Source organism: Delphinapterus leucas, chromosome X (assembly GCF_059928025.1).
Source record: "Delphinapterus leucas isolate spDelLeu-1000000601 "Yukka" chromosome X, BTC_Dleu_Yukka2, whole genome shotgun sequence".
In the NCBI taxonomy this organism is placed as follows: Eukaryota; Metazoa; Chordata; class Mammalia; order Artiodactyla; family Monodontidae; genus Delphinapterus; species Delphinapterus leucas.
Window position 1 is genome coordinate 120,037,320 of NC_143150.1, and position 27,233 is coordinate 120,064,552.

Genomic DNA, 27,233 nt, shown 5'->3' on the forward strand with positions numbered 1-27,233 from the left:
TTAACCAGTCTACTCAGATCAGTCAATTTCTTCATGATTCAGTCTTGGAAAGTTGTATGATTCTAGAATTTATCCATTTCTTCTAGGTTGTCCAATTTGTTGGTATATAGCTGTTCACAGAATTTTCTGATAAGCCTTTGTATTTCTGTGGTATTCATTGTAACTTCTCCTCTTTCATTTCTGATTTTGTTTATCTGAGCATTCTCTCTTTTTTTCTTAGTGAGTCAAGCTAAAGGTTTTTCAATTTTGTTCATCTTTTCAGAGAACCAGCTCTTCATTTCATTGATTTCTCCTACTGTCTTTTTAGTCTCTATTTCATTTATTTCCACTCTAATTTTTATTATTTCCTTTCTTTTACTGACTTCAGGCTTTGTTTGTTCTTTTTCTAGTTCCTTTAGGTATAAGGTTAAACTGTTGATTTGAGATTTTTCTTATTTCTTGAAGTGCGCCTGTATTGCTATAAACTTCCCTCTTATTACTACTTTTGCTGCATCCCATATATTTTGACATGTTGTATTTTCATTTTCACTTGTCTTCAGCTATTTTTTTATTTATACTTAGATTTCTTCATTGACTCAATAATTGTTCAGTAGCACATTGCTTAGTCTCCACATATTTGTGATTTTTCTAGCTTTCTTCTTGTAGTTTATTTCTAGTTTCATACTTCTGTGGTCAGAAAAGATACATGATATGATTTCAATCTTCTTAAATTTATTGAGACTTGTTTTGTGTCTCAACATATGGTCTATCCTTGACAATGTTCCATATATATTTAAAAAGAATGTGTATTCTACTGCTTTTGGATGAAATGTTCTGTATAAATCTATTAAGTGATTCTGATCTAATGTTTTATTTAAGGCCAGTGTTTCCTTGTTGACTTTCTGTCTGGCTAATCTACCCACTGATGTAAGTGGGGTGTTAAAGTTCTCTACTACTGTGCTGCTGCCAACTTTTCCCCCTTAGGTCTGTTAATAGTTGCTTTAGGGTTTCCCTGGTGGCGCAGTGGTTGAGAGTCCGCCTGCCGATGCAGGGGACACAGGTTCGTGCCCCGGTCCGGGAAGATCCCACATGCCGCGGAGCGGCTGGGCCCGTGAGCCATGGCCGCTGAGCCTGCGCGTCCGGAGCCTGTGCTCCGCAACGGGAGAGGCCACAATAGTGAGAGGCCCGCGTAACGCAAAAAAAAAAAAAAAAAAAAAAATAGTTGCTTTATATATTTTAGTGCTCCTATATTAGGTACATATATATTAATAAATGTTATGTCTTCTTGATGGATTGTACCTTTTATCATTATATAATATCCATCTTTTCTGGCTTGATGTCTATTTTGTCTGATATGAGTATGACTACAACCACTTCTTTTGGCTGCCATTTGCTTGCAGTATCATCTTCCATTCCTTTACTTCAAGGCTATGTGTGTCTTTAGAGCTGAGATGAATCTCTTGGAGACAGCATATAGTTGGATCTTGTTTTTTAATCCATCCAGACACTCTGTGTCTTTTGATTGGTGAATTCAATCCAGTTATATTTAAGGTGATTATTGATATATGAGGACTTAGTACCACCATTTTATCTTTTGTTTTCTGATTGCTCTATATCCCCGCTATTGCTTTTTCCTTGTGTTTCTGGCTGCCATTTTAGTTTGGTGGTATTCTATGGTGTCTTTCTCAGTTTCCTCTTTTTTAATGTTTCATGTCACTGCCCTAGATTTTTGTTTTGTGGTTACCATGAGGTTTGTATAAAATCTCTCATAGATAAAATAGTCCCTTTTCTGCTGATAGCATCTTATCTTCATTTGCCTATACAGGTTCCATCCTTCTCCTCTTTCCATTTTATGTTTTCGTTGTCACAAGTTATCCCGTTTCATGTTGTATGTCACCAAACTGAAGTAGCTATAGTTATTTTTAAGGTCCCCCCGCTTCAACCTATTCTGATACATAGTTGCAATTTTCTGATCCTGTCCATCTATTTGTCATCTTACTAAAAGTTTTGTATACTTTTGCCTTTTTGTTTTAGGTAAAAGAGTTCCTTTCAACATTTCCTGTAAGGCAGGTCTAGTGGTGATGAATTCCCCCAGCTTTTGTTTGTCCAGAAAACTTTTATTTCTCCTTCATATATGCAAGATAACTTTGCTGGATAGAGTATTCTTGGTTGACAATTTTTATCTTTTAATATTTTGAGCATGTTACTCTACTCTATCCTGGCCTGTAGAGTTTCTGATGAGAAATCTGCTGATAGCCTAATGGGGGTACCTTTGTAGGTTACAGTCTTTTTTCCTGGCTGCCTTTAAAATTCTTTCTTTATCATTGATTTTTACAGTTTTAATATAATGTGTCTTGGAGAAGGGCTTTTTGCATGGAGAGGTGTTCTACAAGCTTGGATTTGTTTATCCAATTCTTTTCCAGGTTTGGGAAGCTCTCAGCTATTATTTATTTAAATAAGCTCTCTGCTCTCTTGTCCCTCTCTTCTCCTTCTGGGATACCTATTATCCTTATGTTGCCTTTCCTAATACAGTCAGATAGTTTTTGTAGAGCTTCTTGATTTAAAAAAAGTCTTAGGGTTTCCCTGGTGGCACAGTAGTTGAGAGTCCGCCTGCCGATGCAGGGGACACGGGTTCGTGCCCTGGTCTGGGAAGATCCCACATGCCGTGGAGTGGCTAGGCCCGTGAGCCATGGCCGCTGAGCCTGCGTGTCCGGAGCCTGTGCTCCGCAACGGGAGAGGCCACAACAGTGAGAGGCCCGCACACCGCAAAAAAATAAAAAAATAAGTAAATAAATAAAAAATTAAAAAAGAATTTAAAAGTCTTAGTTCTCTCTCACCTTCCACCTGAGTCATTTCTAAACTTCTATCTTTGAGCTTGCTAATTCTCTCTTCCATATGGTCTGCTCTATATTATATCTATATAATGCATTCTTCACTGCATTTATTGAGTTCTTTAGCTCCAGAATTTCTGTCTGGTTGCCTTTAGAGTTTCGATCTCTTTGGTAAAGTATTTCTTCTGTTCATTAATTTTACGCTTGAGCAAACTAAATTGCCTTTCTGAGCTTGCTGGTAGCTCACTAAGTTTCTTCATGACAGCAACTTTGAATTCTCCATCAGTTAGATGACAATCTTCTGTGACTTTAAGTTTGGTTTCTGGAAAACTGTCATTTTCTTTTTGTGAAACCATGTTACTGTGGTTTGTCATGGTGCTTGATGAGTTCTTTCTTTGCTGGCACATTTGAAGTAGTGAACACCTTTCTTATTTAGGCAAAGCTTTGTTTACTTTGATTCTAATAATTCAACAGGTTGGTAATTAGAGGCCTTTCTTTTGTTTTTCAATAGATGGTGCTATAGCACAAGTTTTTTGGTTTATCTTACCTGAGCCACCTCTGGCTGTATTTGAGACTTTGCACTTTTCACCCTCCACCATCCTCATCATTGTTGCTTATTCCTCCAGGGTCACTGGTACTTTGCTGCTGCTGGTGTCACTGCTGCCACTGGCATCACTGCTGGGGGCACTAGGATGGCAGGCACCTCCACTATTTCTGGGTTTGCCTGGTTCACGGGCCCTACCACTGTTGCTGCCCAGTTCCCTGTGACTTCAGGTGCCACTATGGCCAGGAGGCTGAAGTCATGTGTGCCTCCGTTGCTGCTACCAGGTTCTCTGGAGCTGCAGGCTCAGCCACAATAGCTGGTGGGGAGGGAGGGGGTTGGGAGGGGGCAGCGACAGCAGGATTGCAGGCACTGCCTCCCCTGTTCCCCCAGTTCTATCTCCTCTATGTATTCCAATCCACCCACCTTCAAAGGTAAAGATGTGTGGATCTCTCCAGTGTCCTAGTGTGTTGGGCAAAGGAACCTTTGTTGAGTTATGGATGTTTTACTAGTTGTAGATTGAAGGGGAGAGACAAAGAGAGCATCTCACACTGCCATGACGCTGACGTCCAAGGTAGACTTTTCTAAATTTTTACACAATTAATAGACTTCACATTAAAAAATACAGTAATATTAGAAATTCATGAGAAGAAAAATACCATAAAAGACTGTTCAGTATGACAAGATGTGCTGAGTGATAAGGAAGAGAATTATTAAGAAGACTACATTATGCTCAATATAGCAAAAAACAAAAAAATCCTCATATTTTAAACTTCCTTCTTTCTCTCATTTCTGAGGAAATAAACCTAATATATTCAGGTACATTTTGTTCCATCAGTGTGCTGAAGATGATAAACTTAACGTTAGAAGTATTTTATAGAAGAAAAGTTTATATATACAATTTTAAAGTAATTCAGTAGATTACTTCCATATAGAATAACTAAAAGTAGAAGAGTAAGTAGAATTTAAACAAAGTAGGACTGATCAAATTTTCCTTTTTTTTTTTTTTTTTGAGGGGAAGTGAAATTGAATGTGTAACCTCAGCAGGCCTGGAGCTATGGACATCTTTTTTAAAGAGTATGTGTATATGTCCTGAGAAAAATTTTAAACTCTTAAGTGACTACTTTAAAACAATTACCAAGAGTTGATTTCTCATGCTGTTTCAATTATTATTTTAAATAGACACAAAAGAAAAAAGTGCTTTTATAAAAAGCAAGGTGATTTATGCCCAAATTTGTTAAGGAAATACAAAAAGGGGTTCTACTGCCTGTTCTGGCATACACTGACACTGCGACCTAGAATGATCCTCTGAACCTCTCTCTGGGTCTCCATTCCTTCACCTATGAGAGAAAAAGGTTAAATTAAATTAAAATAAAGGTCCCACTTGTTTATTTTTGTTTTTATTTCCATTTCTCTAGGAGGTAGGTCAAAAAGGATCTTGCGGTGATTTATGTCATAGAGTGTTCTGCCTATGTTTTCCTCTAAGAGTTTGATAGTGTCTGGCCTTACATTTAGGTCTTTAATCCATTTGGAGTTTATTTTTGTGTATGGTGTTAGGGAGTGTTCTAATTTCATACTTTTACATGTACCTGTCCAGTTTTCCCAGCACCACTTATTGAAGAGGCTGTCTTTTCTCCACTGTATATTCTTGCCTCCTTTATCAAAGACAAGGTGACCATATGTGCGTGGGTTTATCTCTGGGCTTTCTATCCTGTTCCATTGATCTGTATTTCTGTTTTTGTGCCAGTACCATACTGTCTTGATTACTGTAGCTTTGTAGTATAGTCTGAAGTCAGGGAGCCTGATTCCTCCAGCTCCATTTTTCGTTCTCAAGATTGCTTGGCTCTTCGGGGTCTTTTGTGTTTCCATACAAATTGTGAAATCTTTTGTTCTAGTTCTGTGAAAAATGCCAGTGGTAGTTTGATAGGGATTGCATTGAATCTGTAGATTGCTTTGGGTAGTAGAGTCATTTTCACAATGTTGATTCTTCCAATCCAAGAACACGGTATATCTCTCCATCTATTTGTATCATCTTTAATTTCTTTCATCAGTGTCTTATAATTTTCTGTATACAGGTCTTTTGTCTCCTCAGGTAGGTTTATTCCTAGATATTTTATTCTTTTTGTTGCAGTGGTAAATGGGAGTGTTTTCTTAATTTCACTTCCAGATTTTTCATCACTAGTGTATAAGAATGCCAGAGATTTCTGTGCATTAATTTTGTATCCTGCTACTTTATCAAATTCATTGATTAGTTCTAGTAGTTTTCTGGTAGCATCTTTAGGATTCTCTATGTATAGTATCATGTCATCTGCAAACAGTGACAGCTTTACTTCTTCTTTTCCGATTTGGATTCCTTTTATTTCAGCTAGGTGGTTTGTGACCACCTAGAGGGGTGGGATAGGGAGGGTGGGAGGGAGGGAGACGCAAGAGGGAAGAGATATGGGAACATATGTATATGTATAATTGATTCACTTTGTTATAAAGCAGAAACTAACACACCATTGTAAAGTAATTATACTCCAATAAAGATGTTAAAAAAAATTAAAATAAAGGTCTAAGGACCAACTTTTTCTTTAGATACTTTTATTTCATAAAATAAAAGCCAAGTGGCTTGAGGAAATTTTTACCTTTACTGAAGAATTTATGTATAATAGTACTTAAATTCTTTAATACACAGTTTCATTTAATTCAGTTGGCTCTATGACACACATGGGGTGTGTGTGTGTCTGGATAATTAACCACTTCTAACATCTAGTTGTTCAAGTCAAACCCTTGGAGTCATCCATGACTGGCCCCTCTGTTTTCCTCATCCCCACAATCAATTCTTCAAGTCATGGCAGCTCTACCTTCAAAGCAGATCCCATGACTGACCACTTCTCACTGCTGCCACTGCCAATAATATTGTCCAAGTCCATCAACTCTGCCCCAACTCCAGAGCCTCCTAACTGGTTTTCCACTTTCTCTTCCTACAGCCCCCTTGTCTGTTCTCCACAGAGTGACCTTTGAGAACTTTGTAAAACCAAATCAAACCATGTCACTCTCCTACTCATAACCCTCCAATAGCTTTCCCTGTCATACTCAGAATAAAATTCAAACTCCTTCCCAAGGCTGAACAGTTTTACATAATTTGGCCCATGCTTTTCTCTCTGACTTTCTCTCATGCTGCTCTGGCCACCCCACACCCACCGCTGTCTTCATCCTGGTCTCTGCAAGTGCCAAGCACCATGCCTTCAAAGATGCTGTTCCTGACCATCTTACCAAGAAGAGCCACCCATCTCTTCTTGCCTTTTTTACTTTATAACACTTGTCACTACCTCATCTTATATATTTACGGTTGTTTAACTTCTCATAAATTTCTAATATTACTATATTCTTGATTGTAAAGTTTATTAATTATGTGACAGCTTAGAAAAGTCTACCTATTTACAATGTTTTCTAACATGAATAAAAGTTTAATGGTGCCAGTAAGAGTTTAAAGTAGATAATAGGTCTCAGTTTTCTTTTATCTTCAAAACTGCAGTGGTGGAGACTTCCCTGGTGGTGCAGTGGTTGAGAATCCGCCTGCCAATGCAGGGGGACATGGGTTCGAGCCCTGGTCTGGGAAGATCCCACATGCCATGGAGCAACTAACCCTGTGCACCACAACTACTGAGCCTGTGAACCACAGCTACTGAAGCCCACGAGCCTGGCGCCCGTGCTCCACAACAAGAGAAGCCAGCACAATGAGAAGCCTGTGCACCGCAACAAAGAGTAGCCCCCGCTTGCCACAACTAGAGAAAGCCCATGCACAGCAACGAAGACCCTACACAGCGAAACATAAAATAATAAATAAATAAATAAATTTATTTTAAAAAACCAAAAAACTGCAGTGGTGGTGGTGAGGTTGGCTTTAAAACCTTCATTGTCTGCCCTCACTAGAATGAGGACATGGACTTCTTCTGGCTTGTTCACTGCTATATCTCCCACTGTTCAATATAAAATGTTCATCGTGAAGAGAATGCTTAATAATTATTAGCAGATTTAATTAATGAATAAGTGAATGTGTATATACTCATGCAATGACCCTGGGGCAGATAGAAAACCTGGGTTCACTAATTCTGATCACATCCATTTACCCACATCCACACATTCCATTTCCTAGTTTTATGTAATGTGAAAATGGCCTCCTTCCAGGTAGAGAAACCATTAAAACACAGTGGCAAGGGCCCTGTCATGAGAAGTATGTACTGGGATCTATGGGAACATACATGTCAGATACATAAGCCACACTGGCGCTGGTGTGGATAGAAGAAGAGACAGGGTCAAAGAATCTTCTGAAGAATCAAGATTGTGAAAATGACTATACTACCCAAAGCAATCTACAGATTCAATACAATCCCTATCAAATTACCAATGGCATTTTTCACAGAACTAGAACAAAAAATGTTTACAATTTCTATGGAAACACAAAGACCTTGAATAGCAAAAGCAATCTTGAGGCAAAAGAAAAGAAAACCGGAGCTGGAGGAATCAGGCTCCCTGACTTCAGACTATACTACAGGCCTACAGTTATCAAGACAGTATGGTACGGGCACAAAAACAGAAATATAGATCAATGGAACAGGATATAAAGCCCAGAGGTAAACCCACGCATATACGGTCACCTTATCTTTGATAAAGGAGGCAAGAATATACAACGGAGAAAAGACAGTCTCTTCAATAAGTGGTGCTGGGAAAACTGGACAGCTATATGTAAAAGAATGAAATTAGAATACTCCCTAACATCATACACAAAAATAAACTCAAAATGGATTAAAGACCTAAATGTAAGGCCAGACACTATAAAACTCTTAGAGGAAAACATAGGCAGAACACTCTTTGACATAAATTGCAGCAAGATCTTTTTTGACCCACCTCCTAGAGAAATGAGAATAAAAACAAAAATAAACAAATGGGACCTAATTAAACTTAAAACTTTTGCACATCAAAGGAAACCATAAACAAGACGAAAAGACAAACCTCAGAATGGGAGAAAATATTTGCAAACGAATCAACAAAGGATTAATCTCCAAAATATACAAACAGCTCATGCAGCTCAATATGAAAAAAACAAACAACCCAATCAAAAAATGGGTCGAAGACCTAAATAGACATTTTTCCAAAGAAGACACACAGATGGCCGACAAACACATGAAAGAAATGCTCAACATCACTAATTATTAGAGAAATGCAAATCAAAACTACAGTGAGGTATCACCTCACACCAGTCAGAATGGCCATCATCACAAAATATACAAACAATAAATGCTGGAGAGGGTGTGGAGAAAAGGGAACCCTCTTGCACTGTTGGTGGGAATGTAAATGGATACAGTCACTATGGAGAACAGTATGGAGATTCCTTAAAAAAACTAAAATAGAACTAACATGTGACCCAACAATCCCACTACTGGGCATATACCCAGAGAAAACCGTAATTCAAAAAGACACATGCACCCCAATGTTCATTGCAGCTCTATTTACAATAGCCAGGAGATGGAAACAACCTAAATGTCCATCAACAGAGGAATAGATAAAGAAGATGTGGTACATATATACAACAGAATATTACTCAGACATAAAAAGGAACGAAATTAGGTCATTTGTAGAGACGTGGATGGACCTAGAGACTGTCATACAGAGTGAAGTTAATCAGAAAGAGAAAAACAAATATCATATATTAACACATATAAGTGGAACCTGAAAAAATTGGTATAGACAATTTTATTCACAAAGCAGAAATAGAGACACAGACGTAGAGAACAAACATAGATACCAAGGGGGAAAGGGTGGTGGTGGGATGAATTGGGAGATTGGGATTAACATATATACACTATTGATACTGTGTGTAAAACAGATAACTAATGAGAACCTACTGTATAGCACAGGGAACTCTACTCAATGCTCTGTGGTGACCTAAATGGGAAGGAAATCCAAAAAGATGGGGATATACGTGTACATATAGCTGATTCACTTTGCTGTACAGTAGAAACTAACACAATAGTGTAAAGCACCTATACTCCAATAAAAATTTTAAGAAAAGATTAGCTTAAAAAAAAAAAAGGAATCTTCTGAGAGGAGGTGGTACCTCAGTGAGTCAGGTAAAGTGGGAAACAAATTCTAGTATTTCAGAGAGAAAGCAGAAAAGCTGACAATCAAGTTGGTCAGTTGGGTGGTAATATGTCTCCCAACACTGAGAGTACAAGAAGAAAAATTGGTTTGAAGGGAAATATGAGGAGTTCAGTTTCAGTAATTTTTCCTGCCTTTGCACAATGTACCAGTTCAATGATGTAACTGATCAGCGCTCTAGCCAGTAACAGCTCTGAAGAATGAAACCCAACAAAAATATTTCTTAGTTCTTCATGTGGTAGGCTCATGAGTCATCCATTTGGTAACTTCTGTGGCTTGGCACAATGTCTACTACATAATAATTGTTTAATTTCTTTAATTGGATTATACATTATACTGATTCTTCTGATACATGCATCTTCATAGGCATTTTGGTAGTGTTAATTAATTCCAGGTTGAGAGCTCAGTATCATTTTTATTTCCATCTCTTTAGAGGCCTCTAATAACATTCTGAGTTTCTTTTCTCAACTTTCTTAACATTCTACACATTTTTACTTCCATGTCAACAAGCACCTTCCTTGCATAGCATATGCTCCATAAGTAGATATTTTTATAAGACTATTTATTCTCTTCTGATTCAAACATGTGCCAAATACAAAGATGTGGCTCTAGAACAGGGATCAGTAAACGGTTTTCTGTAAAGGGCCATACAGTCTCTGTCAAAACTACTCAACTCTCATTATAGCACAAAAGCAGCCTCAGATAATACATAAGCATATAAAAATATATGGCTGTGTTTACAGGTTTGATCCCTGGTCTGGGAAGATCTCACACGCCGTGGAGCAACTAAGCCCATCGCCACAACTACTGAGCCTGTGCTCTAGAGCCCATGAGCTACTACTACTGAGCCTGTGTGCCACAACTACTGAAGCCCGCACACCTATAGCCCGTGCTCCGCAGCAAGAGAAGCCACCGCAATGAGAAGCCCGCACACCGCAATGAAGACCCAACACAGCCAAAAATAAATAAATAAATAAATAAAATAATTAATTTAAAAAAAGATTGACTGAGATAAAACCTTTTCCAAATTATACTACATTAATTTCTCTTTTATATTTAACAACATCAGATTCAAAGCACACCCTGTGAGAAAAGATAAGGGGATCACTTCTGACACACTGTCAGCATTCTCTGATGTTATTGACAAGTGTTCTTTTAAAAGGCTGCAGCCCAAATAATTCCTTTCATCTTCATTTTCACGGAGAAAGTTAATACGTAATTAAAATGCCAACTCAATTAAAGAGGAAAATCTCAAGTCAGTATTGACACCATTGAAAAAATATAGCTAACCACTCAGACTTGAATGATTTTTATAGTTTTTAAAGAAACCAGAATCTAATATTGTTTGAGATGTTGCCTACCAACCAGGGAGACAGGACTGAGTCACATAGATCTGTCTCTCTCTGTGCTATAAAAAGGAGCTTAATATTCTGGTCAGGAACCACTGAAACATAGTATTGATTTTCCGTGCTCAATTTCTCTCCTAAGCCTTCATCTTTCACTTGAAGATAATTTCATTACTATCAGGAAGTTTGGGCAACATAGAATGTACAGCAGGAAACTAAGTTCTGTAAATGGATTCGACCTCTTACTTCCATTTGCTAGTTTAGCCAGGCTGTTTTCCTCAGTTAGAACATGGTGCTTCATCCTCTTCTAGAGCAGTATCCTTTTGAACATGTACAAGAATTTGAAGAATTTAAAATTACCCCTCATAGAAAATAATTAACTGAACGTCCATGGGCAAATTGATGAAATTTCAGATCTTGCTTTCCAGTTTTTTAACAGCCTTCTTTCCATTAAATATTTTATTTGTTGATAACTGAGACTCTTCCCAATTATTGGCAGAAACTAATGGGTTCAATGACAATTAAATCCCCTGGTTTTTTGCATGGTAACAACTCTTGAGCAACCATGCTCTTGATCACATTTCTCTTATTAGAAGAGAAATTAGAAGGTTGAAATTAGATTGGAAATTGTAGGGATGGTCCCAGTAGGAGAGTGGGTTTTAGGAAAGAGACAGCAAAAAATCAGAACGGGAAGCAAAAGTTGCCCACTTCCTCCTGGATTTTCAACGTGACTTTATTATTATTATTATTTATTATTATTTTTGTAGTAGAAGATGTGAATTCCCAGGTCATTAGACAAATCCATATTCAAACAAGAATGCAAAAAGTTGAAAAGATTATGAATGATGATTTATAAAATATATTCCTGACTTCTTAAAAAATATGCAGACTCAATAAACATTCACTTATTACTCTCACATAGTGTTGGGAGTGAATATTGATACAGCTTTTTGAGGGGTAGTTGGTCAATAAGAATCAGGAATCTTAAAATTATTCAGGTCTTTTGAGGTAGTAATTAGTCCCACTTCTAGAAATTTCCACTAAGTAATCAGAGACATCAATAACACATGAACTTCCACTTGCATTTCATTGGCCAGTGCAAGTTACATGACTGTGCCTAACTTCAAGCAGGTGGGGAAATGCCATCTATCCATGTGACCGAAAGGAGATGTGAAGCAGTGACTGGTACACAGGGTAATGTGGGCTACAAGTATTTTCCACTTTTTTATTCTTTTCTATATTTTTCATACTGTCTTCAGTATGCTCGCATCTAGTACATAGAGACCACAGATGCTGCTCAACGTCTTACAATGCACAGGACAGTGCCGCCTGCCACCCCACCCCACCCCACCCTGTGCGCGTGCAAGCACACACACACACACACACACACACACAACAAAGAATTTTTCTGCCCCATATGTCAGTAGTGTTGATGTTAAGAAAGCCTGCTTTAGGTCAGGTCCAGAGCTGTTGCCTGAGGACATCTCTGAGATCCAAAATCATCCCAGAAACTGAAGTTTTCTGCTCACTTGTCTATCAACAACATAGAATGCATTCAGCCTCCTGGATTCTCACTATATTCCTACTAACTTTCTGCAGTGGAGTGGGCTGGCTTTGCCTTCCCTTCCTCCCTCAGCATTAGGCAGTCTACACACACTGATGTCATAATACCTGTCTACATGGAAGCCTGGTGTTGACATGCAGCATTAGTCACTGAATCTCACAGAAGATTATCAGCACCTCCAGCCAAATCTTCCTCTTTGCTCTGATTTAAATAAAGCCTTTCTTTAAGAGCTCTTCTAAAAGCAATCCAATGAGATGCTACAAAGTATGTCAAACTCAATTACTTTCTGCATTCTTGCCTATTATTTGGAAAAAGCAATCCTCCCTAAGCCACAAAGGTCATTCAGAAAACATACCAAGGTGGCCACATTAAAGGAAGTGGAATCTTAATGATGGTCTTGACACCCACAAAGTACTAATGAGAGGTCAGGGTTGGCCTCTTAGTCAAGAGTCTCAAGCGTGCCCAGAATATTAACAGACATTCTTTATCCTGAGGCAAACGGCTCTCTCACAACAACAGAGATGATCCACTAATGTCTGATTCAGATGCTTGTCACAGAATGAATCAGCAAAGCCGTTAATAAGTACTGCAATAGTATACAACACGAATAGTACTGGTTTTCAATGTGTCCTCTGTTTTCATGGAGGCAATTTTCTTCTGACTCAGAAGCAGATATGTGGCCCACTATGGTGATTTTTCTACCTCTCACCAAGTAAAGTTCACTAACCTGGGTAGTCAAGGAGCATTAGGGATGCTGTGGAAGCCACAGGTGAGGAGTAGAGGAAGGGGTCTCAATTGATGGTGCTCTTTCCCTGTGCAGTCCAACTCTCTTACTCAAGACATGGGTGGTAATGCTGAAGACAAGTGCATTCATTTTCCATGATGCATAACAAATCACCACAAACCTAGTGGCTCAGAACAACATACATTTACTATCCCACAGCTTTCATGGGTCCTTAGCTGGGTCCTCTACCATCAAGGTGTTGGTAGGGACAATTGTCTCCTCTGAGACTCAGGGAACTTCTTCCAAGCTCATTCAGGTTATTGGCAGAATTCAGGTCCTTGCGACTGGAGGACTGAGGCTCTCAACTCCTAGAGGCCATCCCTTTTCATAGGTTGTTCACAATATGGTCATTTCCTTCTTCAAGGCTAGCAGGGGAGAGTCACTCCTGCTTCAAGTCTCTCCTTTCAGCAAAGATCTGGATCCTCTTTTATACGGCTCCCCTGGTTAGGTCAAGCCCACCCTGGATGTTTTCCCTTTTGATGAACTCAAAGACAACTGCTTAGGGACTTTCATTATATCTGCAAAATTCATTCACCTTTGCCATATTCTATTGGTTTGAGGCAAGTCACAGGTTTTACCCATACTTAAGAGGAGAGGATTACCCCAAGGTGTGGACTCCAGGAGGTGGAAGCTATGGGAATAATCTTAGAATTCTGCCTGCCACAACAAGCTTGTGAATATTTAAGCTGACAGCACTGACTGGAAAAGAGAGTAAATATGTTGGATGTCAGAGTCCATATTCTATCCAATAGGATGGCAGCTTGGAATAATAAGTCAAAAGTAACAAAAAGAAACTAGAGACCCATACTTAGCTTTTAACATAGGAGAGCTGACTTAAAAGCAGCTCCTGGAGAAAGACATGGGGGTTTTAATTGTTTATAAGCACAATAAGTAATGTTTGTATAATGTAATTTTTAAAAAGCTCAAAATGCAATTTATAGAGCAATAATAAATAAATAGTGTCTAGAGCAAGAAAGAAAACGTAAACAGTGGGCTTGGTACCAACTGCACGTGCCAAACCACATCTGGAATGTGCCCCATCAATGGATGCTCTTGATTCCTTTCCCACCTCCATTAATTATGTGCTTTCTCATTTTTATCTTTACACAACTTCATCTTCTCATTGGTGATCATGCATAGGTTTCTCCCATCACATGCATAAAGGAAAATTCCTCGGCCTCACATTCCACTAAGCTGCTGCCTCTTCCTCCCACCCTCTTTGAAGTCTGACTTTTTGAGAAAGCAGCATGCACTTGTGATCTGCCGTCTATAGCCTTCACTCCTCTGTCAGTCCATCTAGTGGGGCTTCTGCCCCCACCAAGCCACCCAAACTGATCTTTGTAATGTCACTGTGGATAAATGTTCTTTGCAATTTCTCTTACATGACACTGTTGACCACATCCTGCTTTTTGATATCATCTCTTTCTTTGGTTTCTCTGACATTATACTCTCTTGCCACCTCTCTGACTCCTCTGGCCACTCTTCTAAGCCTCCTTTGTGGTCTCTCTCACATCTGATGCACACTGATGCTCCACTAGACTCTGTCTTGGGTCTACTCTATTGTCACTCTACACAGTATCCTTTGTTATATTAGTGACTCCCATTGTTCTAACTGCCATTTATACATTGAGACCTTACTTCCAGTGTAGCTCTCTCTCTTCTGAAATCCATGTCTCTATCTCCAAAGACCAACTGAATGGCTTTATTGGAAAACCCTGGAATCACCTGAGACTCAACGTAGCCAAACTTGAACTCATAATCCCTCACCTTGGCCCACTCCCCCCCCCAAATCCTTTTCCTACAGGTTCCCCATTTCAGAGAATGGTTGGCAGGATGTCCCCACCCTCAGCCTTACCAGCTCTCCCCAGTCCATCAGTCTGTAAGTCCTGAAGACATTTGCCAGATCCATATAATTTTCTCCATTCCCATTGATACTACCTTGAATCAAACCATCACCTTCTGCCTGGATTATATATCATCAGCATCGTTGTTAACTTCACTAACATTTACTGAATGACTATCATTTATGAGGGGCTGTTCTAGTACCATATATATATATATATATATATATTTATTTATTTATTTATTCATCTATTCCACAAAACAAACCTATGAGAACAGGTACTCTTATTTTTCCCACTTTATACAGGTGGAAATTGGGAAACTAAGGCCCAGAGAGATTAAGAACCCTTCACATGTTCACACACTGAGTAAGTGAAAAATCAGGATATGAATCTGCAAGCTTAGCCAGTTCACTACATGTAAGGGCTGAATAAATTTTCCTTGAATTAATAAACTAAACTGACTAAGTAAATTCTAGTTGATTAGCTGTAGAAGGGATTTTTGCTGTGGGTGAAAGATTAGACTACAGGAGTATTTCTCAATTGTCTTTGATGAAGTACCTTTTAAAATTTCCTATCAATTGTGGTCTCATATTTTTGTGTAATACAATATTGTGTGCTTCACTTTCACAGCAATATTGAATACAGTAAAAGCTTCTGAACACTTAACTTTCCATTTCTGTACTCAATCGCCATGGTCCAGTAAGAGACTGTGGACTGGCATCAGTCTTTGAACTACACTTTGAGTTCCACTGGACTAAAGGACCCATGGGATCTCTTCCAACACTAAGATTTTGTATTCAGTAGCTTTGTAAACAAGACTCCCCTTTGAGAATTTACATTAAGCCAGTGGAAATAATCTCTCTAAACATACCAACTAGCAGAGTGGTATATGCTAAGTGCTGTGGTGAGAAAACCACATACACATCCAAAAAGATGCAGAATACACGTTCCTCAATCTTAGAGAGCTGATTTGACTAATACCCCCAAAATGTGGAAGAGAGAAGAGTGTGATTCAGAATATGTCCTTTAAGAATATACAAACAGAAAACCTCATTCAGGTGGCAATTATTAAGGGAGATTTCAAATATGGAATGTTATTCAACAGTTTTTTTTAAAACTGAGACTTGTTCATACATACTGAAATTGAAATATATCCAAGAGATTTTTTGAAGTGAAAAAAAGCAGCCAAACGATATTGCCAATTATATATCCAACGAGGAACTTGTATTTGGAATAACAAAGAAGTTTACAACTCATTTATAAAAAGGTAAACAACCCAATTTTAAAATTGGCAAAGGATCTAGACATTTCTCCAAAGAAGATATAAAAATAATTGATAAGCACATGAAAATACGTTCAACATCATTAGTCACTAGGGAAATGCAAATCCAAATCACAATGAGATTCCACTTAACACCCGATAGGACAGTTATAATCAAAAAGACAGACAATAACAAGTGAAGAAATCGGAACCCTCACATGCTGCTGGTGGGAATATAAAATGGTGCAGCCACTTTAGAAGACAATATGGTAGTTCCTTGAAATGTTAAACACAGAGCTACCACTGCTAGATATATATGCAAGAGAAAGTAAAACATACCTCCACACAAATGTGCATATCAGCAGTATTCATAATTGCTAAAAGGTAGAAACAAAGCTAATGTCCATGAAACAAACAAATGATGCATAGATAAACAGATGATGGAATATGGATGGCATATCCATGTGATGGAATATTGTTCGGTAATAAAAAGAAATGAAGTACGGATACATGCTACAGAATGGATAAACCTTGCAAATGTTATGCTAAGTAAAAGAAGCCAGACACAAAAGACTACATATCGTATGATTCCATTTATATGAAATGTCCAGAATAAGCAGATCCATATACACAGAAAATAGATTAGTGGTTGTCAGGGGCTGAGAAGGGGAGGAAGGAATGGGGAGTGACTGCTAACGGGCACTGGGTTTCTTTTTGGGGTAATGAAAATGTTCTAAAATTAGATTGTGGTGGAGGTTGCACTCTGTGAACATGTTAAAAACCACTGAATTGTACATTTTAAATGGATAAAATATATGTATGTGAATTATATCTCAATAAAGCTGTTAAAAATAGTTGCCATTGCCAGTTCCTTGGAGCAATTCAGAGACAGATAAGCAAGAGGGATTATTGATCTGTTAAAATAATTTCTATGTCTTTGTGCATCTCTAAACTTAAAGTCATGACCCACTGCTCACTAAGTCAACCAGTATTACAAAAGGTAAAGGATTAAAAGTGAGAGCAAGTTTATCTGCATAGGCACAGCTTAGTCAAATGCCCCAGGAGAAGAACTGCCCCAGGTTGATGCAAGACAATGTTTTATTAAAACAACTTGCCCTTTAAAATACAAGTTCCTCTCCCGCCTCCTAAAATTAACAGCTATTCAGCTATTTTTATTTCTGAAACCGAAGTGTTTGGCAGTTCCTAATTGTGAGATAGATGAAATATCTCTGGAAAATTTACTGAAAAAGAGCCATTCCCTAAAGTCTTACAACCAGAGCTCCCTCCAGGCAGGCAAGAGGTTGAACAGGCAACATGACCAACACTTGAATGCATGACTTATCCACTCCAGGTCTCTGCACACTCTGGAAACCAAGACATGTTCTGCAATTTTAGTTTGAAATAATTTAAAATTTAGAGAAAAGTTGCAAAAAAAGTAAAAAGAACATCCATGTACCCATTATCCATATCCATATTTACTACTTTTAGTGATTTGTCACATTCGCTGTATCATATTCTCTCTCTCCCCACCCCCCTCTACATACACACACACTTCTTTTTCTGAACCTCTTGCAGATAGCATGGACATTTACCCCTTATCCTTCAGTGTAGATTTCCTAAATATTCTAACATATTCTCAACATACAATCTTACATAACCACAGTACAGTTGTTGAAATTGGAAAATTTAGCACTGATGCAGTGTTTTTATCTACTCTATAGTCTGTGTTCCAATTTTATTGAGTCTTCCAACAACGTACTTTATAGCATTTTTTTCCTAGTATAGTATCCAGTCCAGGATTACACGTTGCATTTAGCTGGCATGTATACTTAGTCTCCTTCAATCTGGAACAGTTCCTAAGCCTTTTTTTTTTTTCTTTCATCAATATTTTTATTTCATTCTTTTTTTTTTTTTTTTTGGCGATATGCGGGCCTCTCACTGTTGTGGCCTCTCCCGTTGCAGAGCACAGGCTCCGGATGTGCAGGCTCAGTGGCCATGGCTCACGGGCCCAGCCGCTCCGCGGCATATGGGATCTTCCCGGACCGGGACATGAACCCGTGTCCCCTGCATCGGCAGGCGGACTCTCAACCACTGCGCCACCAGGGAAGCCCTCATTCATTATTTTTAAAGACTATGGGCCAGTTATTTTACAAAATATCCCTTGATATGGGTTTATCTAATGATTTCTCATGATTTGATTTAAGTGATACATATCTGGCTGGAATACTACATGAATGATGTGTCTTTCTCAGGTACCATATCTGGAAGCACATCATGCCCATTTAGCCTTATTGGTGGTAATAATTTTGGTCATTTGGTTAAAGTCTGGTTCCTTCGCTAGATTTTCCTTTTGTGACTTTACAAGCAATCAGTAAGGAGCTACTGTGAGACTATGTAAATATCCTATCCCTCATTAAGCTTCCCTTCCTTCTCAATTTTAAAGGGAATTTAAAATAAGCTTCACAATTAAAAAAAAATAGTCTCAAAACTCTTGACACACATACAGAGATTGTCTTCTCACTACATGTTTGTGGTGAAGTAGTCTTAGATTTTAAACCCGGGGGGCAGGAACTGGTCCATGGAGCTTACTTGGTACAGAATGCAATCGTGATATGGGTTCATGATAACAATGAAAAATTCTTAGCAGCAGTGAGAGATAAGCTTAGATTCGATATCTCAGATATGATACATCCATTCTAAGGAATGCTATGCAACAGTTTTGAAATTGGAAATAGTTTCATATATACTCAAACTGAAATATATCCAAGAAATTTTTAAGTGAGAAAAGCAGGATATATAAAAGTATGCATAGTATAATCCCATTTATGTTTTTTAAGACTATATTTGTATTTTTACATATGAATATATGTAAATTTAGAGACACTATTCTGGAAGAATACACACCAAACTGTTAACAGTAATTACTTCTCTGGAGGCAAATGGAAGATCGGTGAGGGGGTGGTACTTGGTCTGTGGGGAATAAGACATTCACTTTTTAGTCTAGACACCTCTTGTTTTTAGAACAGGAATGCATTTATATTTTATTAAAGTATATATATTTTTAAAACATTTGCTAAAAACACTTTGGCATTATTTTCCAGATTTCCTTTTTGACAGTCTGATTACTATTCATGTGAATAAAAGGCCTTACAGATAAATAAAGTCTCCCTTTGCCTCTATCTCACTGATACATATGTGATATGTACATGTTAAATGTATACTGTGATGTGTACAAGTATGCATACATGATATGTATATTGTGCTCCCAATAAATTGAAAACTGAGACATAAGTTTCTACCATTTCCCAATAGTCCTAACTTTCACAGTTGGTGGTTATTTAACCTGTCGAGATTTGAGTTAATCATATTGAACTTATTACGCTAGCAAACCAATAGTGTAATTAGCCTCCAAGAACGTATACTGAACAGATCTCAGACACCAGCTCAGGGAAGTAGAGATGTAAGATGGTAAAGAGTTAACACAGTCTCTCTGGGTCTTTTCAATTGTGATTTATGTAGAGTGTCACACAGCACTTTACTTATGGTAGCTGCTATTTTTTTTAACTTGTTATTTATGGAAAAATTTCAAAAAATACAAAAGTAGGCTGTACCTCAATATCGCCATCACCCAGTTTTAATAATTATCAACTCCGTTAATTTTGTTTCATCTCCCCCACCAGCACCACCACCACCACTACTGCTGGGGCGGGGGACTATTCTCCATGGGTCTCTTGTGTTTCTGCATATCTTGTGAGCAGAGGTGCTGACTGCCTTGTTATGAACTATCTTTTGAAGGATGTTTGTAGTGAACAGTCTTGGACAATAAAGATAGAGTCTCTCTTCAGAGCAGAGGGCAGATTCATTTACTGACTAGTATAACAAAGATAATGTCTCCAGTGTAAGGTCAGGCAGGTTTACTTACTGCCTACTATAGAAGATTCAGGTTCCCTAACCTCAGGGGTCCCCAGCTGTGAGGCAAACCTAATTGCTTGCACAAGAACCACCTGGGCCACTTCCCATTGGCTTTTTTTTTTAAACATTCCTTTTTTTGTTGTTGTTTGTTTGTTTTAATTTTATTTATTGATTGACTTTTGGCTGCGTTGGGTCTTCATTGCTGCATGCGAGCAGGGGCTACACTTCGTTGTGTTGCGCGGGCTTCTTATTGCGGTGGCTTCTCTTGTTGCAGAGCATGGGCTCTAGGCGCGTGCGCTTCAGTAGCTGCAGCACGTGGGCTCAGTAGTTGTGGCTCGCGGGCTCTAGAGCGTAGGCTCAGTAGTTGTGGCACATGGGCTTAGTTGCTCCACGGCATGTGGGATCTTCTCGGACCACAGCTCAAACCCATGTCCCCTGCATTGGCAGGTGGATTCTTAACCACTGCACCACCAGGGAAGTCCCCATTGGCTTTTTAATCAAGTTCAAGATTTAGGCCCTCAGCATCCTGATAAGCAGAACCATTAAAAAAAAAAAAAAAGAAAAAAACTTTTCCCAGACCTTTTATTAGTAAACTTGGCCTCTTTTTAAAATAGGGCCAATCATCAAAAAATCTACAAACAATGAATGTTGGAGAGGGTGTGGAGAAAAGGGAACCCTCATACACTGTTGGTGGGAATGTAAATTGATACAGCCACTATGGAGAACAGTATGGAGGTCCCTTAAAAAAACTAAAAATAGAACTACCATACGATCCAGCAATCCCACTACTGGGCATATACCCTGAGAAAACCATAATTCAAAAAGAGTCATGTACCAAAATGTTCATTGCAGCTCTATTTACAATAGCCAGGACATGGAAGCAACCTAAGTGTCCATCGACAGATGAATGGATGAAGAAGACGTGGCACATATATACAATGGAATATTACTCAGCAATAAAAAGGAACAAAATTGAGTTATTTGTAGTGAGGTGGATGGACCTAGAGTCTGTCATACAGAGTGAAGTAAGTCAGAAAGGGAAAAACAAATACCATATGCTAACACATATATATGGAATATATTAAAAAAAAAAAAGGTCATGAAGAACTTAGGGGCAAGACAGGAATAAAGACGCAGACCTACTAGAGAATGGACCTGAGGACACGGGGAGGGGGACGGGTAAGCTGGGACAAAGTGAGAGAGTGGTAGTGTATATATGGACATATATACACTACCAAATGTAAAATAGATAGCTAGTGGGAAGCAGTCACGTAGCACAAGGAGATCAGCTCGGTGCTTTGTGACCAGTTAGAAGGGTGGGATAGGGAGGGTGGGAGGGAGGGAGATGCAAGAGGGAAGAGATATGGGGACATATGTATATGTATAACTGATTCACTTTGTTATAAAGCACAAACTAACACACCATTATAAAGCAGTTTTACTGCAATCAAAATGTTTTAAAAAATAAATAATAATAAATAAATAAAGTAAAATAAAATAGGGCCAAAATGAAGTTCTTTAATCTACTGATAAGATTTCAAATCACATGTACTAATTTGACTATATTAGTGACGTGATATTTTATCATGTTTCCATTTTGTAAGCATTAAACATTTATGAGCTCTCCTGATCAAAGTAGAAAATGAATGATAAAGTCATTTGAATAACAGATACACAAAAGGTCATGCACAAAAAAATTAAAAGGCAGGATGTTTAACCAAGGACGGATAAGAAAGGGGCCTAGACCAGAACGAATTGTGTCTGGAAGGTTAGGGGTTATTTACAGCTGTGCTCAGCCAGCAAGAGGAACAAGGCTTGCAGTCTGCACACAAATCATATTCATGTCAGACAGAGAAAGCAGGATGCCCGGGAAGCCTTTTCCTTCTGTTCTCCTGCCAAGTAGAGGGATGTATAGGCTGGCAAACTTGAAGCTGAGTTTAGAACAGATGAGAAGGTGGTCCTAGAACATTTAACTGCTCTAAATAATATCAACCACTTCAGGTTTGACGGATTGCATCTCTAAGTAGGGGGAAGGAATGTCACATTATTTATTGAATATCCACTACGTATCTGACAATTTGCCGGGTGCTTTTTGTACTGTTATCCTAATAAAGATAAGGAAGGTAAAGTTCAGGGAGATTGAACAATCTGAACAAATGAATGACTTTATGTGGACAAGCATTTGTTACAATTTGCTAAGTGCCAAGCACTGTTATATGCATTTCAATACATAGATGAGTGACACAGGACTCCAACCTTCAGGGAGTTCCCCATTTAGTAGGAGAGACAGATATATAAGGACATAATTATAGTGTAATTTCATATGCGGCTGTTGTGACTCAGAATTTTAAAACCAAACTATATCACTGAGAAAAACTGCATTGCAGTTAAAAAGAAAGAACTTTTTTTTTTTACCAATCAAAGGCTGGAGGTAACTCCTCCTGGTTCCCCAAAACATTGAAATTTAACGCTTTCTTTTATATTCAAAAAGAAAGTAAGATCCTTCTGAGAACTGCCTTGTGGTCAACAGGGAAGAGGGTCTTTATGACCCTTGAGTAGGCAAGGGGATCTTGGATGTTATGTCATAAACAGGCAAATCCAAAAAGCTACATCGATAGCTATGCGAGTGTAAAGGATCAGAAAGTCAATTATCACTCCTTTTTATAAGTTTTCCTAGCTCATCTCACTCATCCGCTCATTCCAAGGATTGCCAGCGAGCTAATCAACCTATAGCTTGAAGAATCCTCCTCCTTATTGGAAAAGAGAGGGCTTCCCTGGTAGTGCAGTGGTTAAGAATCCGCCTGCCAATACAGGGGACACGGGTTCGAGCCCTGGTCTGGGAAGATCCCACATGCCGCGGAGCAACTAAGCCCGTGAGCCACAACTACTGAGCCAGCGCTCTAGAGCCCATAAGCCACAACTACTGAGCCCACATGCCACCACTACTGAAGCCCACGCGCTTAGAGCCCGAGCTCCGCAACAAGAGAAGCCACTGCAAGGAGAAGCCCGCACGCCTCAACGAAGAGTAGCCTCCGCTCACCGCAACTAGAGAAAGCCCGAACGCAGCAACGAAGACCCAACGCAGCCAAAAATAAATAAATTAAATAAATAAATTTATTTTTTAAAAAAAAGAAAGAAAAGAGAAAAACAATTTGTCCAGGTCTCACTGCCCAGAAGCTTTCCTGACATTTCAGATTTCTCCTAGATTCCAGACAATAATTTCATCTACTGGATCTTTTGCTTGGCTTGGTACAAAGAACATAGGTTTTGGGTTCATATGTCAGCTCTGTCACCCTCTCTGAACTACAGTTTCTCCCTAGCATACAGAATTTTAAAAATACAACCTAACATTAAAAAAAATCCAAAAACCTAAATAGGAGACAATGACTTGGCAGAGTAGAGAACTCATTGATCATTAGATAATGGCATCCCATAGTCATTATTTTGAAGAGTGTGAAACTGAATGATGCAAAAAACAATTCAACTCAGAAATAAATACATGCTCCTGTCATAAGAAAGGAGGTATATTTATGAAAATGTAATTGAGGTGACAGCAAAAGCAATAAAAAAGACAATTGAAAGCAAAATTATGCAATTATAATCTATAGTCAAGCACACCTCTCTCCCCATATTACTGTGGATAATTTCTGCTGCCAGCTTAGATTCTGGCCTTAAAATTGGAAGGCATAGGCATAGGTATTCTCTTCCAGTCTGGACGCTGACCTCAAGTCTCCTCCTACATTCCCCTCTGGAGCGGAAACATGTTAAATAGGCTCTGATGGGTGAGAGGAGGAAGACATGTCCAGGGGAGCAGGATGGGGGCACTGTGCATCAAGGTTCGCCTGGTGGAGCCTGAGGTGGCCAGAAGCCACCCAGAACTGACCAAGTACCTGGGGTTAGAGAAATACCACAGAGGAGAAGAGGAGCTTCAACTGTGTTCCTAATGACAAAATGTGCATGTTTCAAAGTTTCATCAAGGACTAGTCATGAATTCAGATAAATCCAGCCCAACTAATCTCTAAGGAGACAAGAGCAGCTTCCATAGATTATCTTTTCTCAGTCACCTCTACTCACTCTGGGACTTGAACTGCCTCAGCTTCCCTTGGCATTGAGATTGAGACTTGGGGGACAGTTCAAATAACTTCTCTTCCAACCACTTAACGATTTTTCAGTGTATTTATATGATCAGCAAACTCCTGATTTCGGAAATCCCAAATAAGCAACATTTCTTCCCTTACACAAGCTCTTCTTCCTCTCGCCACTCTGTGCTTAGGGAACTCTTCCTCATCACTCACTTCCCTAAACAACTTTCAGCAACTCTCAGTTTTCCTGACACCCACGCTACGTCTATACTCCAAAAACACTATTAAAGTGCTTGTATTATGCAATTTTCCACAATGATTCTTTCTTCTCCGTTCTTATTTCTTTCACTAATCTTTAAGCTCCTCAGTCATTAATACAGTTCTATTCCCTCCTGGGGTGCCGTGAGCATACTGTGATGCTTGGCACCAAATAAACAGTCAATGAATGCTTGAGGATTAAAGAATTAAGCATTTAAGAATTTGGGCTTAAACTTTCTTGTCCTTCCTATATGTCCATTCTCTTCATAGTTCAATCATACTAGTATGTTTTATTTTTATACTTCCTGACATTGTGTTATACATTTTGTAATTTTCTTAATTTTTTATTATTTGTGGTAGGCAGCTTCTGATACAGCTCCCAATGATTCCCGCCTCCTGGCATTCATACTCTTGCGCAATCCCTTCCCCTTGAGTGTAGGTTGGACCTAGTAACCAATAGAATATAGTAAAAATGGTGAGATTCATTTCCAAGATTAGGTTACAAAACACTGTGATTGTGTCTTGCTAGCACGCTCTCTCTTGCTGGCATCCTCTCCTGATCCTCTGGCTTGCTCCCTCGGTGAGGCCAACTGCCAGCTGTGAGAGGCTCCATGGATTGGCCCACATGGCAAGGAACTGAGGGAGGCCTCCTGCCAACAGCTCATGAGGAACTGAGGCCCTAGTCCAACAACTCACGAGGAACGGAATCCTGCCAACAACCACATGAGTGTGAGCTTGGAAGTGGATCCCGCCCAGTCAGTCTTTGAGACGACTGCCACCTGTGAGAGGGCCTGAAGCAGAGGATGCTACTGAACCTTGTCCAGATTCCTGACCTACAGAACCTGGAAGATCATAAAGGTGTGTTGTAAGCCACTAAGTTTTGGGTAATTTGTTACATAGCCACAGATAACTAATACCTTATTTATCAATCAGCTAGGGTTCACAGATGATAAAACCCAACAATAGCAAACTGCACAGTTTGGTTTATTATTAAGCATAATTATTGGTTTGCAATATGTATTTGCAAATTGTTCTTCCAGATTCAAAACTGTGTTTTCCATTCATCAAAATGGCTCATATCCTACTTTATCAAGTCAACTTCACATTGATTTGGGCTTCTGAAAGGCACCAGTTAAAAATCCAGAATATTTGTACACATTCATTCCACAAGCATTTATTGGGTGCATACCATGTGCCCTGAGTTTGGGGCACAATTTCTCCCTAGCATGTATGATTTTCTTTCAGTGTTGTGGTTACACTGTTGAATAAGAATGTTCCTGTCCTCAAAAAACTAGTATCTAGTCAGGCAAAAGACATCTAAACAGATAATTACTTGCTTTTGTTTCAAGTGATAGAAACCATAAAAGAATGTGTGCATTGCAGGCCTATGCCCACTGAGACAAGGCAACTCACCCAACTTGAGGAGTGGAGATGTCCTTCTGGGCTTAGGTAGAGTCTTCAAGGATACATGAGCATCATAGAGATAAAGAGAAACAGGAAGAAGACACCAGGACAAGAGGATGGAATACACTAAATAAATTTCCCAGAACATTACCTTTGGTCAAATAGCACTAAACATACTCTTAATGAGTCAACTATTCTTTACAGAAAATGTGTGGCCCATTATTACTGTTATGGAAAAGCAAAAACAAATGAGAGTAATTCACACAACTGGATCAAGGCAATTAGAAACTAAACTTAGGGTAATTTCCTTAAGTGGTTGTAGCCAGCGCCTTGGTTCATAAAACTGGACTTGTCATCTCTCCTTTATTTATGATTCTGAAATGAATGTTAAACTTCCTGAATGAGAAGATAATCGGAACCTCACAAATTAATGGCCACATAATTTCATTTCTTAAGCACTTAGGCCCCTACTTTTCTCAATTAACTTATTACCACAAAGAAAGCTCAAAGGACAGCACTAAAGGTGCTTTTAAAACTAAACGAACACCAGCTGAGATGAAAGATGAGTAAATAAAACATGCTTCTAGAGCTGGATGTACAATTAATCTTTAACCAGCTATTAAACGGGTTAATCAAGTAAGTATATAATATATTTAAACTCTGGTCTCTCAAGGTTCAATTTCCCTAGCAAAATACCTACCCTTCTTACACTTCTTGAAAAAAACCTTCCCCATCCTCCAAATGAGATACATTTAGACTAAGGAGCCCTTGCTTATTCTCAACATGTTTTTTTACTGTATGGTAATTACATTTTTTATCCAATTAGCAATGAGCAAGATACCTACCTGTGTTTGAGCTGAACTAATTTTATAAGCTTTAAAGGCTGAGCCACTTAAGCATGGTTAGAACCAAGTGAAATGCATAGCCTCATCTATGATATGCCAGATTACTGCCGTACAACTTGGTAGTTAGACATGTTCCCTGGTGGAGGACTGATGGTGATACAGGGCCACACAAAAACCTGAGATTACAAAGAAGAAGCTAGAGATGGAGAGGGACAAGATCTTGTGAATTCCTCTCTCCTTTCTCTCTAGCCAGAAGCAAGGGGAAACTCTGGCAGATTCTGGGAATCATAAGATTGTTTACAGGCCCCAACACACACACACACACACACACACACACACACAAGCACACCTCTACACACCCCACAGTCTCCAATGCCATAGGCCAGTCTTATATATACTCTCCTATGAAAAGAATAATGCTTTTACTGGCAATCTGCT